General features: G+C 34.9%; 1 protein-coding gene across 4 annotated transcripts in view; it reads right to left on the reverse strand.

Annotated features, from left to right (window-relative positions):
* pemt (phosphatidylethanolamine N-methyltransferase) overlaps positions 1 to 15,069 on the reverse strand; it is a 77,316-nt gene that overhangs the window by 58,343 nt on the left and 3,904 nt on the right. The gene's annotated exons all lie outside the window — the stretch shown is intronic.

A 15,069-nucleotide genomic window follows, 5' to 3' on the forward strand; every position in this document is an offset into this window, starting at 1 on the left:
GTGGAATAAACCAATCAGAGTCTCGTCTCCCATTCCCTTTAAAAGCCAGTTGCGCTCGCGCCATGGCGGATTCACTATTTACTGTACATGACGGAATTAGCAAGCGGAAAAACGAACATGTCTCCAGAGAGCAAACGGACCAGCTCGTGCAAGAGGTTAAAGCTGTGTGTGTGTGTGTGTGTGTTGTGTGTGTGTGTGTGTGTGTGTGTGTGTGTGTGTGTGTGTGTGTGTGTGTGTGTGTGTGTGTGTGTGTGTGTGTGTGTGTGTGAGAGAGAGAGGTTAAAGCGCAAGCAGATCATCTACGAGACAAGCTGGATTCCACCATATCTTTATGTACACAATAATAATCTTTTACACTGTAATCCTTTTAGTTTTAATGTTTGGCTGGTTTGTGTGCTGCTGGGCAACCCTGTGTGTGTAATAAGCAGAGTGTGAGCGCGTTGTGGACCCGTCTTTTCTCGAGGCAAAGTATTTTTTGATTAAATGCAATACATTTGAATATGTATTCTCTTGTTATTTCATCTGACTCCATAAATGAAAAGGTTTTAATGATATCTGCTCATCATTAAATGTGAGCGAATGTTTGACTATTCCCTTTAACTCTTTAATGAAAATAATGTCAAAGTCAGTTAGAATAATCAAATGTAACAATTTATTATGTCAGGTAAATGTATCATGGCAATTTCATAATCAGTTCAAGGATAATCAATACAAAACATCAAATGCTCTGGAATAAAGAGAAGAGATGCGAACCCAACATTATAATACATGATGCTGAGAGTTTTGGACACTCTCAGCATCATGGGCCAACTTGGGAATGAAATGTAGATTAGGATGACTCGGCGGTGAGACTTTTGTCTCAAATGGTGAGTTCAAATGGTAATTTCCAGCAAGATCCTGTCTTCTCAGGGTCTGGTCGCTCCTTAACCAGACTGTCCGGCATTTTCTAATTTCTTAAGTCTTACACTATTTAAACAACGTGGCGCAGGACATGAAAATGAAAACTGTGTTGGGCTGAAACTAGCAAAAAACATTTGCGTCGCACTTGGCGTAGCATTGCGCCGGCTGTATGACAGGGCCCCTAGTCTTTTTCACCGCAACTTCAAAGGAAGCAAAACAATGTTATCGAAACGAGCGCTGGATACCTGAGGTAATACTTCGCACCGTTTAGTCAGAGGGTGTGAACGATTGTTTTCCATATCCATTTTCTTGAAATGGGGCTTAACTTGTCAAACAGTGGTGGATTTTTCTGGACCTCGGTAATTAACTATTCAACACTGTCGTCTGCCATTTTAAAAGCGCGAGCCCATTAAATTCGAGTGGATTCTGATTGGCTGTCAGTGCTTTATCGTTCGACAGCTGGAAAAAAATCGTTGTGAAAGGGATCCTAATGATAGTGTTCCTTTTATCTTTATTGTTATAGTTGTGGTGTGAACTCTGATATTCTTTAATATGGAGAACGATTTTTAGAACTATACTTTGATCGTTATCTTTATAGCTATCGTCCTTGGTGTGAAAGGGCCTTTAGTCACAACTGGAGTGCCTCAGGGCTCGGTGCTGGGACCGATTCTCTTCTCCATCTACATGACATAACTAAGATCTGTCATTTAGACACATGGCTTTTCCCATCTCTGCTACGCTGATGACACTCAACTCTACCTCTCATCTCAGCCGGATGATCCGACAGTCGCTGCTCGCATCTCAGCCTATCTGACAGATGTTTCTTGCTGGATGAAGGACCACCACATTCAACTCAACCTTGCCAGGACAGCAACACTTCATCACAACTTCTCCATTCAGTTTGGCTCATCAATCCATAACTCCCTCCAGGACAGCCAGGAGCCTTGGAGATGTGATTGATGATCAGTTAAACTTCACAGACCACATTGCTAGAACTGCGCGCTCCTGCAGATTTGCCTTATACAACATTAGGAAGATCTGGCCCTTCCTATCAGAGCATGCTAAACAACTCCTTGTTTAAGCTCTTGTTCTCTCCAGACTGGACTATTGTAATGCTCTCTTGGCAAGCCTTCCATGTACTATCAAACCTCTGCAACTGATCAAGAATGAGCCAAAGATCGCGTATGTCACACCTTTCTTTATAAGTTTTAGGGCAGCCCCCCAAAAGTCGACTAACCGTTAGTCGAATAGATGAGGCTTGGTCGGACAAAATTTTATTAGCCGGTTAGTCGCAGAAAAATTGTTCGACGATCACTTATGTAAACCTTTAATGCAAACTGTAAAGGTTCTACTTTTATTTCTGTAAACTCACAATAACAACAAAATATTGTGCTTTTGTAAAATTATGAAAACAATCAGGATGCGTTTTCTGCCGCCCCGGTCTCAGTGAACCGAAAACAGACATGAGAAATATATCTATAGAAAGCTTGAAACGTCTACGTTTAAATGAACCAATTCAAATATTCTCAGATTATGTAATCCGTATGAAACGTGCATATAGGCTACTGCGAGTCCACTACTGCGAGTCAGCCTTGTCGACGTCATCTCTGCAGCCGAAAACACAGAAAACATTATCAATAAATTATAAAAATTTTAATGACACCAATATAAAAATATAAAATGACAGTCTCCCATTCATAATCATTGCGTTTTCCGTTTGCGCTGTAGCAAGCATTATGCATGTGTTTGAGCGCTGATGTATTATATAGGGAATTAAAGGCTCATTATTATGATTTATGGCTTATTAATTAGTCAACTAATTGCTCTAAATCAGGGGTCAGCAACCTATGGCACGCGTGCCAACACTGGCACGCGGAGGGTTAATCGCTGGCACACAAGCAAATGCGAGAGAAGTGTATGTATTTTATGCCGTTCAAATGCACTCGGGCTCCCCTCCCATGATTAACATCGCGTAACATCAGCATCACACGTGCACACGGAACGCACATGTAGGAAACCTCGTGAATTACGTCCGTTTCACGCATATTTTTTTCGGCGTGCATGTTAATAAATGAGTGCATTCACACCGGGAGCAGGAGCAGCGCGTGAGCGCCCAACAGGAGCGTCGCGTGAGCAGCAGTGAAGCGCGGGTTTTGCCGGCGAGTCTATTTTGTCTGCGTTGCTCACGCTCAATTAAAGTGAAAGCACACTTTTGATGGACAAAATAAATATGATTTCAAACAAAAGTGCCCAAAATGCACATAATGTGCATGTCTAGTGTGTTTTAACAAGAACTGGATTAGGTTATGTCAGAAAAGAAAATGAAGACTCAAAAATATTTATATAAAATTTACCCATTTAAACTTGTTTTATTATTCAGTTTGGGTAAAAGGATTTGGGTAAAAAATATATATAGAAAATAAATATTTGTGTGAGCTGTAAAGTGGTTAGAAAAAATGAAGTCGGAATCGGCTAAAATCGGTATTGGCAGGTATCGAAAACAAATTTCAAGAGAAATATTTAAATTTCTGTACTATTTCTGTTTAAGCCATTATGAAAATGTACAATGTTTGTGTATTTATATGAGTGTGTGTGTGTGTGTGTGTGTGTGTGTGTGTGTGTGTGTGTGTGTGTGTGTGTGTGTGTGTGTGTGTGTGTCTGTGTGTGTGTGTGTGTGTCTGTGTGTGTGTGTGTGTGTGTGTGTGTGTGTGTGTGTGTGTGTGTGTGTGTGTGTGTGTGTGTGTGTGCATGTATATATATATATATATATATATATATATATATATATATATATATATATATATATATATATATATATATATATATAATGTATGTATGTATGTATGTAGGCTATGTGTGTTGAGGCACAGTGATGAACTCGGAAACTTAAAAATGGCACTTTATGACAAAAAGGTTGCCGACCCCTGCTCTAAATGAACGACGACTATAGCCGACTAGAAAAATCTTTAGTAAAAGGCAGCCCTAATAAATTTACATTGGTTTTCAAAAGTAGTGATTTTGGATGTATATATTAAAAATGTTCCACAAATGTCTGGAAATGGCGACCACATATTCATAAAACTATAAGAGCACTGATATCAGCGTCACTCATCATCGGCCAGCTGTTCCTGGAATCACTGTAAGCCAGAAATGTTTCATTTATTCACATATTCAGAGCCAAGCTCTCATTTCTTCTTCTTCTGTGAGGCAATCAGTCTCTTCATCAACATTCAGTCATTTGAGGTCAGCACTGATCTCATCGCTTTTCCTTTTTTTGTTCTTTTTTTGGAGTAAGCTAGTCTTTGAAAATGTTTTATTAACTCTTTAAAGACTGCATGAAATGGCTTGATGAGCACACGTGTGGATGTAGGTCCTATTAAAAAAATAGACATTGGTAAATGACACATATCAGACGCCTTTGCTATTTTGTTCTGTGCTGATGGCCTCAAATAAATTAGAGAGCTGTGATGTTCAAGTGTTCACATAAAGATGCATGATTTTGGGGGAAAAAGATCTAACTGTGATTTTTCTGTTAAAAATTAAAAACTTAAATGCGCTTTACAACGCGATTAAAAAACATTCCAGGTTTGCTCTGCTTGTCCGTAGGAATGCACAAGTTGGCCAGAATTTAAAAATATATATAAAATATATAAAATATAAAAATGGATTTTTTTTTATAAATAAATTATATAGTAAATATAATAATTGTTATATTATTACTTCTGACAATTATTACTATTGCAATATTTAACTAAAATAAAATTATAAAGCATTTAAATAATTTTAAATAAAATAATATTTTGGCGTTTGTCGTTAGAAGACGGATGGCATGTGTTGCACATTTACAAACTGACATTAAAGCGGCTCAAAAAAAAAGAGCAGCATTTACTGTGAAAAAATAATTGTTGGTTTAACTTAAAAAAAGTAAGTTACCTGGTTGCCTTAAAATGTTGAGTTCATTGAAATTAAAAATTTGAGTTAATACAAAGAAGGAGATTGTTTTAATCAACAGAATCTAAAAATATTACTTATCTGAATTTATCTAATTATCTAAGTTGATTTGACAAAAGAAAAATAGTTGTGATAACAAATCATGAACATAATTTTTTTTTACAGATCATGAGCTGCTCACATGTAAATGAACACAGTTCATTCACTCTGAAACACACAATGCATATATTTATTTAAATCACAGCCTTTGAGATGATAATCACTCTATGGCTGTCAAATTAAACTTTGAATTAATCGAATTTAAAATAAAAATCCACATTCTAATGCAAAAAGGTGCATTCGAATTTTAGGTGTGTGTCATGCGGCCTTTTCAGATTAAATGCAGCCTTAATAAGGACCCTTAGAAATCCACTTACAACTGTATACAGTACAGTACAAATTCTATATTCTTTTTAAAATCCCTTTCACGTAAATTGATCCAAATTGATCAGAGGACGAGATTTTTCAAGCGTCTCTTCCATGACGCAGTTTCATGCCCACGTTAGGCTGATTCAGGCTGAGGTTTGGTAGAAAATGCATCCAGAAATGGCAACCTCTTTGCATCTACTGAGATGACGGCCTCCAAGAAATCAATTATGCCTCTATCAGTCAAATAAAGAGGAGTAAAGTGCCAATTAAAACTTCATGCCGCTGGCTGGCCATGATTTCTACCATAGAGAAGGGAAAAGAATGGAAAATAAGAAGCTAAATATAGACGCCATAGTTAGAAGTAAAATCTGACTCACTTACTGAAATGCAAAAATATATACAGTATATATAAAGTTTAGGTTGATTTTTAATGTTTTTAAAAGAAGTCTCTTCTGCTCACCAAGGCTGTATTTATTTGAAGAAAAAAAAACAGTAATATTGTGAAATATTATTAGAATGTAAATCAGATGTTTTCTATGTGAATATATAGTAAAGTGTAATTTATTCCTGTGATCAAAGCTGAATGTTCAGCATCATTACTCCAGTCTTCAGTGTCACATGATCCTTCAGAAATCACTCTAAAAAGAAATGTTTATTATTATTATCAATGTTGAAATCAGTTATGTAAAAAAAAAAAACAAAAAAAAAAAAAACAGGATTCTTTGATGAATAACAAGTTCAAAAACAGCATTTATCTGAAAAAGAAAGATTTTGTAACATTATACACTACCGTTCAAAAGTTTGGAGTCAATGCGTTTATTCAGCAAGGATGCATTAAATTGATCAAAAGTTACAGTAAAGACATTTATAATGTTACAAAACTTTCTACTTATCAAAGAATCCTGAAAAAAGGGGTAGATAACTGTTTTCAACACTGATAATAATCATAAATGTTTGTTGAGCATCATATCCTCATATTAGAGTGATTTCTGAAGGATCATGTGACACTGAAGACTGGAGTAATGATGCTGAACATTCAGGAATAAATGACACTTTACTATATATTCACATAGAAAACAGCTTTAAATTGTTATAATATTTAACAATATATATATATATATATATATATATATATTTTATGAAATAAATGCAGCCTTGGTGAAAATCTTACCCATCCCAAACTTTTGAATATATATATATATATATAAACAAACACAATTTGAGATCTCTGTGTTTCTGGAACAGCCAGACATCCTTTCCTAAAGACTCACTATTTCTCAAACGAGATCGAGTCCCGACTGATGGTGTCGGAGGAAGGAAAGAGGGATGATAAACGGATGTGGAAGTCCTGCAGTTCTGTGGCCCACACGAGAAGCACAGCAGAAGTCTCTCACACACACACACACACACACACACGGCGAGGGTTTGGAGACAGTGGAGCCGCCGAGACGTGAGAAACGAGCCAGACTGTATCAGGACGCTACTATTACAGGCACACGTCGTATTATTAGCACACTTCCACACCAGAGCTTTCGGTGTACACACACACACGCTTGACGTCACCGTTTCTCGGCTGTGTGAAAGCGTCTGCTTGAGAAGATGCTGTGATACATTTTTAACCATTTAAATATGTCACTTGCATAATAATAATACTCTCATACACTAATAATTCACATTGAAAATGGAATCATACAATAAAATGTACAATTAAAAGCTTTGTACAACAAATATTGCACAGGGATTGAATCACATGTACTTGAAACTTTTTGGTTTACTATTTTTAGTCCACATCCCATTACCACTGCTTTGTATATTTGATAACATTTATTTAAAAAAATATTTTTAGAAAAATATTGAATCAACATTTTTACATTTTCTTTATAAAGACATTTCTGAATCATACAAAGAAAGATACAATAAAAGTTTTTTTTTAAACAAATATTGTTAAAAATTAAAATATTTTTCTTTTTGGTTTACTATTTTTAGTCCACTTTCCAATAACACTGCTGTATTTTATAAAATTTTATTTATAAAGACATTTTAGAATCATACAATAAAAGATACAAAAAAAAGTTTAAACAAATATTTTTAAATAAAACATTTTTTTCCTTTTTGGTTATTATTATTTGGTTACTATTTTTAGTCCACTTCCCAATAACACTGCTGTATTTTATAAAATTTTATTTATAAAATACATTTTAGAATCATACAATAAAACATACAAAAAAAGGTTTAAACAAATATTTTTAAATAATTTTTTTTTTCTTTTTGGTTATTATTATTTGGTTACTATTTTTAGTCCACCTCCCATTAACACTGCAGTTGTATATTTTATAACATATTTATTTATTTATTTAAAAAAAAAAAAAAAAAATATATATATATATATATATATATATATATATATATATATATATATATATATATATATATATAATTTTTTTTTTTTTTTTTTTTTTTATTAAATGTTACATTTTCTTTAAAAAGAAATTTGGGAATCATACAGTAAAATGTACCAAAAAAAAGCTTTGTAAACAAATATTGCATATAAATATAATATTATCACATAAATATTTAAACAATAATTTTTTTTGGTTTACAATTTTTAGTCCCTTTTAGTTTTCTAACACTGTTGTTGGATAATTTTATACAATGTATTCTTTATTTTACAAATATTTTATTTTTATCAAATGTTACATTATCTTTATAAAGAAATTTTGGAACAATAAAATGTACACTTTAAAAGTCTTTGCAAACAAATATTGCACAGGGGTAGAATTCCATTAATAGTTTTAAATATTAAAATATATTAATCCCATTAACCACAAAGCTGGTCAGTGTAACCCCGCACACACACTCATTTTCCACATGTTTTAATAGTTTAGGGCCCGCCACCCAAACAAAGGTTTTCAGAGCTAACACACACGCACTAAGAGCAACAAAACATTTAAAAATGCACAATGATCCCAAATAATCATAATTAGATTATGCAATGATCACAATGTGCCCTGTTTCTGCATATGCCAGCATGAGGAACAGAACGACTGCTAATCTCAGGATCTGTGTGAAACTGAAAGGTCACGGTGAAGGAGAGGACATCTCGATCCCCTTCACACACTCTCTCTACTCCAGCGGGAGAACACAGGGAAACAGCGTGTTCCCGCTCGGAGGGAAAATGAACCTGAATGTCCATGTCTTTCCACAGCTCGCACCTTCAGTTCCCTCAGCGCTAACGAAGTCTGGCACACGAATCCTCGCGTCGTGCAGATCCATAAGCTAAAGTTATGCATTGAATATTTTTAGGAATTTTAAGAATAAAATAGAAGTTGAAATATGATCATTTTATAATTACAGGTGTAATTTTACACGGTCTGATTTGTATGTAATTTGTTTAACATTTACACTACCAGTCAAAGGGAACATTTCTTATTATAATTATTATGTTTTTGCTGATTCATATTTTTGTAGAAACCGTCGATATGCGCTACCATTCAAAAGTTTGGCGTAGTACGATTTAAAAAAAAAAAGAAATTAGTACATTTAATCAGCAAAGACGCATTAATCGAATGACGAATCCTGAAAAATAAAATGCATCACGGTTTCCACAGAAATATGACTGTTTTCAACATTGATAATAATCATAAATGTTTCTTGATCATCAAATCATCATATTAGAGTGATTTCTGAAGGATCATGTGAAACTGAAGACTGGAGTAATGATGCTGAACATTCAGCTTTGATCACAGGAATAAATTACACTTTACTGTATATTCACATAGAAAACAGTTATTTAATATTACAATAATATTTCAGAATATTACTGTTTTTACTGTGTTTTTAATCAAACAAATGCAGCCATGGTGAGCAGAAGAGACTTTTATTTTTAATTATTATTTTTTTTTTATTAATTACTCCAAACTTTTCACTGGTAGTGCATAATTTATAATGTATTTTTTAATATTTAAAATATATTCAAAAAATTTTGAAACATACAGATTTTTTTCATCAAACATAATTTTCATTATAAAGAAATTTTGGAACAATAGTTGTTAGATCAATATAGAGTTATTCAAATTATGGCTGACATAAAAGAGGTTTGCAATTTTTTTCTTTCTTTTTTTTTTCTTCTGAAAATTACAATTTTTCGGTTTGTAATTTTCAGCAAAAAAAATCAAAATTTTGCAAACCTCATTTATGCTAGATCATTTCAAGTGACAATGATAATAAGCAGAACCAAAAGATACAGAAAAGCTAATTTTGCATGAAGTTTTGCAAAGCATAAACATCAATTATGTAAGGTACAATTAGTTTAAAAAATAAAATTCCTGCATGACCTCTCGCTGCAAGCCTCACACACACATTTCCTGTGAAATAACACTGCGTTTCTGCACTCGTTTCTTTAAAAGGAACCCTAATGTTTGCTTGAGAGTGCTGAAGGCAGTAACTAAAAAAGAAATGGCCAAAACTTCTTTAGAAGGACTAAACACTCTAAATGGTGTGCACTTATAAAGCAGCGTGAAAGCAGGGAAAGTGCTAAAAGAAGGAAAACAACAAACAGGTACAGAGTGTTGGGAAAGAGGTCCATTGAAAGCTCACAGACACACTCTGGTTAAGTGTCTAAGTGTGTGTGTGTGTATGTGTGTGTGTGTGTGTGTGTGTGTGTGTGTGTGTGTGTGTGTGTGTGTGTGTGTGTGTGTGTGTGTGTGTGGTTTAACCAAGAACACCATTTGCAAACCTGCATCTATTAAAGATCTGCTGGTCTAAACATCTGACCTGAGATCAGCTCTTAAATCACCACCACAAAAAAAAAAGCAAAGTTACAGAGGAATTGAAAATATAAGCAATGAATATGAATGTGGCCAATTCTTGGAGGAATCACGTTTATTATTTTATAAAATCTCTTTAATTCTGTTCAAATGTATTATTTGAGCTGCACAGCTGTTTAAATCATCATTAATACATACATTTTGCTAAACTATTTCTTGTTTTCTATTAAAAGTAGGTCTAAAATTCTACATCTAACAGTTGCATTTTTATAAGAGCATTAACTGTAAAGGTGGGTTATTAATGTAATATTATTTCTATGTTCAGACGAGTGAATTAACTTTATTTAGTGATTTTAGACATGGGCTTTAAAAGCATTTTTTTAGAATGTAATGTTTACATTTGAACTTGAACTTATAGCACAGATAAATCGCCATTCAGCCCCTTAAAAATATGAGATGATTTTTGGTTCATATCACCCGGCCCTTCATCGTAATAGTATAGAAAAGGTGAATAAGTGACTTGTCTTGTGTGTATATAAATATATATATAAATGACAAAAACATGCAACAAAATTACTAAAATTAAAATGAAAACATAAAAATAAAAACTTCTTTAAAAAAGCTATAGTAATAGTTTCTCTCTTAAACTAAAATTAAGAGCTGAATGATTCTGGCTAAATTGAGAATAGTAATTTCTTTCTTTTTTCAAACTGAGATCTCGATTCTCCCACGATTCTAAAAAAATATATTTTTTTGTCAAAAAATGACTCATAAATTCTTCGCTTGTTTTTATTACTGGATGTACAATTTCTGGTAATCTACGCTTTTATATTATTGCTTGACACAAATTTCACGATTTCAATTCAATTCAGTTATTGTGATTTGATTTAATATTGACTCATTTGGATAAGTATTAAGTAGGCCTACACAAGATAGGCGTTAATTTTTCTCAAGAAAAAAACAATTCACCTAATGCTGTAAACATACAGAGAGCCCTATCAGCTGGCAGTATTATTTAAAGGCATACTTCAGGATTTAGCATTAAGCTTTGTATTAGTAGAAAACCTGTAGTATTTTTGAATTACCGTGCTTTCCCCCCTCATATCCCCCTGAGGCGAGAGATGTATTTTTTGTCTGGAAAAAATCCTCAGATGACGCAAAAATCATAATTTTGCGTCATCAGAGGATTTTCTGTCCAGAGGCTAAAGACTAGCCAGTAGATGGCGCTGTTCCGCATGTGTTCAACCCGCCCATAGGGGGAGCTCACTCACATAATGTACACAGTGTCAGCCGTCTCTCTTTGGAAGCTAAGCTAGCAGGCTCTTGTTCTGTGGAGAAAGCTGAGTAGTAGGGGTTACCATCCTCTTTTTCCCGGACATGTCCGGCCGTCGAGATCGTCCAAAATGTCCGGGATTCGGCTTTTGCTTTCTGCAGTCGCCATTCATTGTTTACATGCACACCTTTTGTTTCAATCTAACTGAATTCATTCCGATTGGTGAATCTGAATGTAGTGTTTACATGAACGCTAAACAAGTGATCGGTTGATGTGCGTTTTAAAATTCCCGCTCCTCTGTGAAAGATACGAGACTGGTGCGTCTCAGTAATCACGCCACCGGCCTCGCGCCGTTCTCCCGCGGCCGTCAGCCTCGTCCTGCTCGCCACAGTAAACATGATGAATGGCGACTGTAGAACGCAAAAGCCGAATCCCGGACATTTTGGGCGATCTCGAAATCCTGGGCAAACTCGTCACGGAGACTAACTAGTAGCCTAGCCTTGTTGTTTTCAACTGCGCTCTCTAACCGGTAGGCGTGGCTTGGGAGTGGCCTCCTAGAGCAGCGAAGCAAGTGCATTCTGGGAGTTGTTGTCTTTCATCCACATAAGCCAAAAATACATTTTCTGGCTTTTCTCAGTCTAGAAAGCTGCAAATTCAAAAAAAAAAAAATCACATTTCTTCAACATAAATGACCTATTTTAAATACACATTCATCTTTCCAGAGGTGAAGTATCCCTTTAAGGTTAAAAATAACTCAAATTAAATATAATGCGTTTTCTATTATAATAACAACTTTATTTAATGATATAAGTAAAAATATAATAAATATGTAATATAGTTCACATATTTAGCAAAATACTCTCTATTGCTCTTTTTTTCTAGCCAACTAACGTGCTGTAGCCTATATTATGGCTTTCCTGAGGTAAATGTTATGTGACATTGTTCTCCAGCTGTTTTATTGACCTCTTTCCGCAGTTGAAAAACACTGATTGATCGATATTATGTATGATGAGGAATACACATTTCGGTAAGTTGTACTGTATCTTTCAACATTGTTCATTCGTGTTTATTTACTATTAGCTAGTAGAGATGATCTGTTCACGTGCCGCTAGCGATCTGTCACGTCACATTTACAAGCGCCAAAACGGTATTTATTGTTTGAATTTCGTGCTAAAATTGACAGAATCTGAGAGCTGATATTTTTTTAAATCATAAGTAACCTGCTCTGTCTAGTCAGTCGGTCTCCATGTCCTCAACCCTGTAATAGGGTCATTTATAAAATGGGCGTGGCAAAATACACTTAAAAGCCTATACAACCTAAGAGAAAACCCCAAACTTCACAAAAATCGATGAGCATGTGTGTCATAACATGGTGAAGAAGCATGCCAAGTTTCGTGAAGATCGGACAATAGGTGGCGCTATCGATTTTTCTATGCGTGAGAAAATGGATGTGTGACGTGAGAGCGTGTGAAAAGTGTCAATCGCGTGAGAGTTGGCCGCTCTGACACTGTAAGTGCTCACTGTAACCCAAACTGAAGCTTTTTTTAAAGAAAAGGAGTGGAAATGGATTTGTGGTAATCAACATTTTCCCAGACAGCAACATAGCGTCGGCCCAGATCCGGCCCACATCTGGTACGCGCTGAATCCACATGTGCCAGATGTGGGCCGGATCTGGGCCGAAACTATGTTGCGGTCTGATTTGCCACATGTATGCTGTCAATTGAGATTAACTCGAATTGAACCCGGAAAATTCCTTTAAAAGCAACCCACTTGTACACGCTTTTAGGATAACTGGGTCATGCTAACCAGCCCAAAACTGACAAGCAGATCCTGGATCAGACTTTTAAAAATTAATAACTCCCTTAGCAGCACAACCTGACAGCAAAACAACCAGTCTTGTCCATAAACCCGATCCACCAGGGAAAAGGGACAAAGAAGCCACCCAGAGAGAGTGATTCTGATAATACGCAGCTTAAAGATTAGTCGATCCCACAATGCACCTGGCACACAATGGCACACAGATCTGTATTATCCACAATGACAGCCCAGCTCAGCATGACAGATGACTCATATTCACAGATAATAAAGTCATTTCACAGATGCAGTGAAGTAGACGAAGGGAAAATCTCTTGAGATACACCATGTGTTAATGTGACGTGGTGCGAAAAAAATATCCAAGTATAGCCTACATTCGGTGACTGAAATATGAATTATGAATGTGTAAGATCATTTTGATGTCGTAAGTGTAGTTATGAGATATTTTGAAGATAGGCCGCACTGGGTTAACATTGCCAAAGCAATGACACCTCATAAAGTCACAATTAAAGTTGTAAAGTGATTAAATTTACACTAGTAACACTTTACAGTAAGGTCCCATTGGTTAATGCACTAAGTAAAATTAACTAAGAATAAGCAATACATTTGTTACAGTGTTTATTCGTCTTTGTGAACATCAGTTAATAAAATACAGTTCATTGTTAGTTCATGTCAGATCAGGTTCATTAACTAATATGGTAATACTTTACAATTAGGTCAAATTAATGCATTAACTAACAATTAGGGATGAACTGATTTTGGCTGATACCGATAACTCTTTATATTTGAAAGCCGATAACCGATATATTGGCCGATAAATCTAAATCAAAATTTTTATATCATTTTTGAGAGCCTGATTACAAAAACAAAAGTCTCACCATTAAAAGCCATGTCCAAAACACATAATTATAACATTCTCATTATAACTTTATGTAGCCGATATGACAGACTTGCGCTGCACATGTTGCACTTTACCGTATTTTCCTTTTTTGAAGTGATTTCAATCATATTTCAAGCAATTTCAAACCCATCATGTTGAACAGTGGCACATCTGAAGTGTCTCAGCTGAAGGAAATAATACATTATTTATATAATAATTTATTATTATGTTCATGTTAGTTGTCATTGCATTAAGTAATGTTAAAAGATACAAATACTGTATAGGTAAATGTTGAAATTAAATTAGCAAATGCTAATTTTCATTGTTAGTTCATGTTAACAAATGGAACACACATTTAAAATGTAGTTTTTATAAAAAAATATTGATGACTCATCCTGCACTACTCAGATTTGCGTCCAATCAAATGCTCTCTAAAATGAGAATGCCCCTCCCACAAACTAGCAAGTAGGAAGTATCACCATTGCTGTGATGTAACCCAAACTACAAGTTTCAGAAGAAAATGCATTGACACACACAGGAAATAAATCTGAAAATCAAATGATTTCATGGGGTTTTTCCATTTAGGCATGTGCAAAACTATAAATTTGAATAATCATCTAGTCGGTGGGTTGTCTGAATGACTAGTCGGTGTTAAGTTAGTATAATTAGGCTGTGTCATGCATAGCAGCCCGCCGTCAGAAGTGTTTCTGAGGGATTCATGCAAATCCTTCAATAACAGCCTCTTTGAGAACATAAACAATTAATAAGAAGAATTTATAATAAGAAAACACATCTTATATGACTTATTTCAAAAGAGGCCTACTCACAGCATGCAAGTACTAGAACCATGAAATAAAGCTGTAACTGCCTATAAAAAAACTATAAAAATACTGACTTCTTTTATACTTTAGATTAGAATTGCATCTGTACTACAACAACACTTTTTACACTGTCATAACATATCATTTTTGTGACTTCAGTTCTTCTGTGCTTTCCTTCAAGAGCAATCCGTACAGCATTCTCAATGGTTTATAAATGGTTTTAATATTGAGACTGCGAGAGGACAACCGAAGTCG

Source organism: Scardinius erythrophthalmus (assembly GCF_964197995.2).
Source record: "Scardinius erythrophthalmus genome assembly, chromosome: 18".
Classification (NCBI taxonomy): domain Eukaryota; kingdom Metazoa; phylum Chordata; class Actinopteri; order Cypriniformes; family Leuciscidae; genus Scardinius; species Scardinius erythrophthalmus.